Genomic DNA, 5010 nt, shown 5'->3' on the forward strand with positions numbered 1-5010 from the left:
TTATGACTGGGTACAGTGAGAAATATGAGTGTATATATCATGAGTTGTATAACATAAAGTTGGTATTCATATATTTAAGGAATAAGACAAGGACTATTGCTCATTTTAAGAAGCGAGAATTGTCATAAGTTTATATAGATAGCGCTTTGATCTAAACATGATATTAAATACATTGATAATATACAAAAAGTATAGTTTAATAGAACTAAGCATAAAATGAAACAGGAGTCTATGGATCACGAACGTCACAGCATAGAACTTGAATACTAGAAGACTTGGATGGTTGAGAGATACTAGTACTGCTAGTTCACGGGTCGAAGCATGGACATAAGGCGCATAGAGAACTCGGACCTTAGGCATAGGCACTATTTGAATACATAAGATATTGATAGAATGTCCTTTTAAACCAAAGTAGGAGGAATTTTCTAGAATAAGAATAGATTTATCATGACTCTTTTCCGTAACTAGCCACCATGAGGAAATACAAGATCAACCTTAGTTCATCATCTCCACCTTAGCTCAAAGGTCACTATCCTAAACTTGTGGATATATCCTCTCCTTAAATCTATAAGCACAACACTCAACACAATGGAAGCATCACTATATACTAGACTCGCGCTGATAAACCATATGGGAAAGGTACTAACTTCTTTTTAGGATATTCCTATCAGGGACACTAATCTTAACTTTCTCTAGCCTTCAAAGTCATTGTCTTCTAACTAAAATTTTCAAAGTCATTGTCTTCTAATAAAATTTTCAAAGTCAATTTTCACTTTCTGTAACACTTAATAATCTAGTCTCCTTTTCTTAGTCTACTAACAGTATCCCACTAATCTCATATCTTGTCAATTCAAAGGAATTTAAATCTATACCAAGAGGTTCAACATCGTCTATCAATATCTATAATTCTATAAATCTAATTTTAAAGAATGTTTAATAATAACTACCTAGCCTCCTCCATACGAAACAAATTAAGAATACTAACTAAATACACGTTGCACTTATATTTAAAACCTCACCTAAAACATACTAACTTGGATATCATTTACCCTTATAAACTTAAGGTTGCTACTCAGCTAATAACATAGCCAAAATTTTTCTACTTCAACACTAGACCTCATGTACACATTATTTTATCCCTCTTCAGATTTATCAAAGGGAAGATAAATTATTTAAAAGAAAATAGTTTTTGACTTCTCAAATCATTTCAAAACTTAAATTTTTTTTTGAAATAACTCAAGAAAATTTACAGAATCACCACTTAATTATTATAGAAAAAATAAGAAAACTTAAAGAATTCCAAGTTTTAAAAATAGAACTAAACCTTTAAAATTAAAAAAAAAAATAGGTAAGGATTCAATTAATGTCCTAAGAAAAATTTTAAGGCACTTAGGAATGTCCATTTTAAATGGTTGACCAAAATATTTTGACTAACTCAAAAGATGGCTAACTTTGCAAAAAAGTCATGTTGTAAAAATATTAACTTTGATTCAAGAGATTATTTCTATTTATTTATATTTAAAAATACTATTATTTCTAGATTAATAATTAAAGTGTTAAGTAAATACAAATAAACAAGTTAGCCTGGGAAATAAATAGAGAAGAGTTCCGATTGGGCCCTTTGGCTTTTGGACAAATTCCATGAACTTTCAGTCAATTTTCGCCCCTCTATATCGACAACTCCTTTTCCTGCGTTTTTCTCTATATCACTTCGTATATGTTGTATATCAGTGTAGAAATCAACATGTTTGTTTTCATTTTTTTGTACACCATATAAGGGTGTGTAGTTGTTGCTTCCCACTGTATATCCATTGTATACAAGCGTATACCAGTTTGTGTGACAGTGTTGTCCTGCGTATATCAGTCCATTTTTTGGAGTTTAATGAGGCTTGACTTGATGGAGGTTGGTATTAACTCAACGGAATGCGAGAGATGGGAGTCCAATGGAGTCGATGAGGGAGTTCATGCATAAACATAAGAAGAAAGGAGTTCAACTGAAAAATATTCAAAGAGAATTACCACACATTCAATCACACTATAAAAGGGGAATTATTCAATTGTTGTGCAACTTGCTAGCTACTTCACAGAATGACTCTTAAGGAAAGAAAATATGATCATACTAAGCTCATTCACATATTTCCTTTTAAACATGGCATATAACAAATTAAGTTACTGATTATTAGATACATTAAGATGATTGTAAATCAAATTTAACACTAGCAGTTCATCAATTGAGCTAGTCAAAGCTACACACACTAAAAAAATGACTGTTTGAAAGCTAAACCACCAAACTAAAAAATCAAATATAACTATTTATACCTATTAACATAGATGAGGTCAGTATTCTATGCATAACAAAGGAATAGAAGGGCAGAGTTTTTGGCAGCAACGTCTAGTTCTTTTAAGACTGAACGATCACAAATCATGTCTCCCATGGTTATTCCAGGAAGGAACTTTGAGCAGCCACAAAAGAGAAAAGAAAACATACTGATTTTTGTGCAAACAATATGGCTGAGAACTTCAACTAATTTATACACTTTGATGGGAAAAAAATCAACCATTTTGCCACGGATACATCTTAACCCATGCTATTAAGGTGATAACCATGTCAGCTCAAATATAAAAGGACTAACATGACTAAAAGTTGTGGTCATCAAAGTTGGTAGCCAGAAAACACGTGAAAGCAGGCCAAATTCATGGTATTAAAACTAATATGTCGAGATAGAAAGGGGGCAACAATAAGCACACGTTTATTACCAAGTCAGGAGTTTAAAGGAGTCAAATTTCACGCTAAACATGAGCCGCCATGCCAATTTTGTTGCAAACATAAAATTTATGGTACAGATACATTTAAAAATTCATCAAACATAAATTGCTTAAATGACCAAAGCTTCATAAATAAGAATTTTGAAGGAGGAGGATTCACCTTCTGCGATGCAGGAACTAGGACGACGAGCTCAATTAGTCGTTTCACCTCTTAGAGAAGTGAGCGATATGGACAGAATGAGAGATTAATAATGATCATCGAAAAAATAAGGTAAAGAAAATAGAGAACTTAGTGAATCGGAGAGTATGATAAAACTCAAAAAAAAATTCAATTTCTCTATCACTTTTCCCCATCCCGAAGGAGTGAATAAGACCTTTTTTATAGGCAAAGGGTAGGTTGCAACGGCTTCTCCAAGAAGATTTTCCAAAATTCAATTTTGAGTGATGATTGAGAGTATTGGGGAGGAGGAAATCATCTTTTCAGAAGAAATTTGAAGGATTGAGACTTTGAATTTGACGATTTGAGTTCTTCAAGGTGAACAACTACTGGACTGCTGAATCAAAGAGACAATACTTCAAAGACCATTGAATTCCCCTATACCTCCCTTTTCAGAAGCCTACAGTGGAGAAAACGAGTCCCTTTTTGGTCTGCATTTGTCAGAAAAACTAGGAAGAGAAAGAATTGAGGCGATATTGATGGAGACGGCAATGAAAACATGGGTGACGACAAAGGACCGACGAGGAAAGAAATGAAAACCACCAGATTTTTCATTATCTGGTGATTTGGGCGTTGTTCTGTGTTGATATTGCTGCCTTGTTTCATCAATATTATTGTTGGGTTTGTCAGTGTATGGATAAAGAAGAGCTGTGGAGAAACGGCCGGGTATTGGGGTGTTCCAGTTGGGCTGGGGCGGTAGAATAATGTTTGTGGTTGGGCCTGTTGTTGCTGCTATTTTAAGAACTAAAAATTACACAAATATACCAGTTATGTTTTTAATATTACAAAAAATCTCAACTCCTTAAATATATTACAAAAATTTTAACATATATACAGAATGTTATGTATATGTCGGTTTTGTTATGTATATTAATAAAGAGAGAGTAAAATAATTAAAAAAGTAGAAGAAAGTGTAATTACTTCCAAAAAGATATTTATGTTATTTATACTTTTAAGAATGGGCTGTTAAGAGAGGAATTAGGCTAGGGTAGACTTAGGTAAAAAGGTAAAAACTAGTCAATTTGTGAAATAGCCTAATTGTTAGGATTTTAATCAATTGCATATAAATTTTAGCCTAACTAAAAATTATTTGACCAATTTCATTGTAATTGTGGACAAATTGATTTCAGTTAAGACCAAATTTAATGACTCGGCTAAGTTGAATCAAAGTTCGAAATAAATTAACAACTGATTCAATCCCGAGCTTCTTGGTTAAATAAAACCAAACAAATATTTTTTAAATAATTTTTTTCTAAGAACAAAATATTTTACTCTTTTTGAATTAATTTTTAACATAATCTCTGATTAAAATTTTATTTTTCATACAATAATTATTAAGTAAAAAAATTATACGATTTCATATATATGTATATGAAAATATATAATTGTTACTTAAAGTGATAAAATTATCTAGATAAATACTTTAAAAAAAAATATTCGAATAAAATAAATATTGTAATTTTATTTAAAAGCAAAGAAACTCAGGATTAAACTTAGTCGTAGACAATTACCCTCTCCAATATTTTATGATTTGTCAACCTAAGCTCTTTCATATATTATATCAAGCCTGCTAATTCACTTTCACACATCTTGCAACACTATTCTTGAGTTGTTATTTTTTTTTTTACCACAATAAAGTTCAAACTTAATGTGTAGTATCAATCATGTACTACCAATGAAACCTCCTGCATACTATACTAGTTCATCAAATTTTTAATAGGAAAATCGACCCTAATTTCTTATTTCTCTTGACCACGACCTACAAGTACATGTTCCTTACAATATTACTACTACACCTTAAAATTTATTACACATCTTCTCACCTACTAAACTGGTTTACAACTGCTAGATAAAAAAAATAAAGGGACCCTCGGTGTAGGAAAATCACATAATAAGGATAGTCGATCTTAGTCGTATCACCATTACGGTCTATTAGCATATTCTGCTTCCTCACATCACATTCACTTACCTATGCATACCTTTAAAATTTTATATCATCACTGATCCCCTTTTCTAGGATTTCCCCA

General features: G+C 31.7%; 1 long non-coding RNA gene across 1 annotated transcript; it reads right to left on the bottom strand.

Annotated features, from left to right (window-relative positions):
* Positions 1–1471: 1471 nt before the first annotated feature.
* Positions 1472–3698, bottom strand: LOC124900039. Its single transcript, XR_007057622.1, has 2 exons — positions 2927–3698; positions 1472–1994 (listed from the first exon to the last, which is right to left on the bottom strand). It is a non-coding gene; the product is annotated as an uncharacterized LOC124900039 (long non-coding RNA).
* Between the last annotated feature and the right edge of the window lie 1312 nt (positions 3699–5010).

This window comes from Capsicum annuum, chromosome 7 (assembly GCF_002878395.1).
Source record: "Capsicum annuum cultivar UCD-10X-F1 chromosome 7, UCD10Xv1.1, whole genome shotgun sequence".
NCBI lineage: Eukaryota > Viridiplantae > Streptophyta > Magnoliopsida > Solanales > Solanaceae > Capsicum > Capsicum annuum.